This window comes from Triticum aestivum, unplaced genomic scaffold, assembly GCF_018294505.1.
Source record: "Triticum aestivum cultivar Chinese Spring unplaced genomic scaffold, IWGSC CS RefSeq v2.1 scaffold42856, whole genome shotgun sequence".
Classification (NCBI taxonomy): Eukaryota; Viridiplantae; Streptophyta; class Magnoliopsida; order Poales; family Poaceae; genus Triticum; species Triticum aestivum.
In genome coordinates, this window is record NW_025225215.1 from 70,039 (window position 1) to 71,057 (window position 1,019).

Here is a 1,019-nt window from a genome sequence, read left to right on the forward strand (position 1 = left end):
TGCCGATGGGGCGGCATATATATTGGTAACATGCGTTCAGGTTACGTGCGAATGAAGGAAGCTCAAGCTCCATGGACGCGTTAGGGTCGACGTCCCGCTAGCTGGCACCGTAGTAGTGCTCAATCATCAAGCCAACATACCTTATTAAACACAGGGTGTGGACTATGGTGGTGGCACTGTTGCTTTGACGTCAGCTAGGCATGATCAAAACATCAACAACACGCCATCGTGCAACACATGATCGGACGGACCTGGAGCTGGTCTCGCTGGAGGTATGACGACTCGGCCACATTCGCATCGGATAATTACCGCTCATTGTTTGTCAGAGCATCTACAGCTGGACTCGGCAAATTTAGCGTCTATATGTCCGTGGACGCATCCGGGCATGTCTATAGACGCATCCGGACCGTCCCTCATATCTTGTGCCCGGCATTCACATACCTCAAATCCGGGCTCTTAAATACATGTAAATTCATGCATGTCCATCAGACACGCCTAATGCTGCATGTAATAATAATGGGGGCAGAAAAAATACATAGTTCGGACATAAAGTTTATCTTAGGTGCACCACTCAAACATGAGCTCTTTGGATTTCAATGTGGGCTTAATATGCTCCACAAGATCAAAGAGTGGATGCGCGTGTACCTGATGATCTCGAAGATTCTGGCGCATGCAAACTTGAAAGTTGTCTTCACGCATGTGCTCTTCTTCATCCAGACCATCTCAAAGCTGAATAAAAAAAATCATGCACACATGTCCTCTACATGAATTGTTTATGATGTACCCCCCTCTGATCCTAAATAGTCTTTTTAGAGATTCCACTACATACTACATAAGGATGTATAGACATATTTTAGAGTGTAGATTCACTCATTTTCCTCCAATTACATAGTTCATAGTGGAATCTCTACAAATGCTTATATTTACAAATGGAGGGAGTAGTTCACATGGTTACTAAATAGGATCTTGTGCGATGTTGGTTGTATCACACACAGGCGCATTGAAGAAACAGGGAAGCG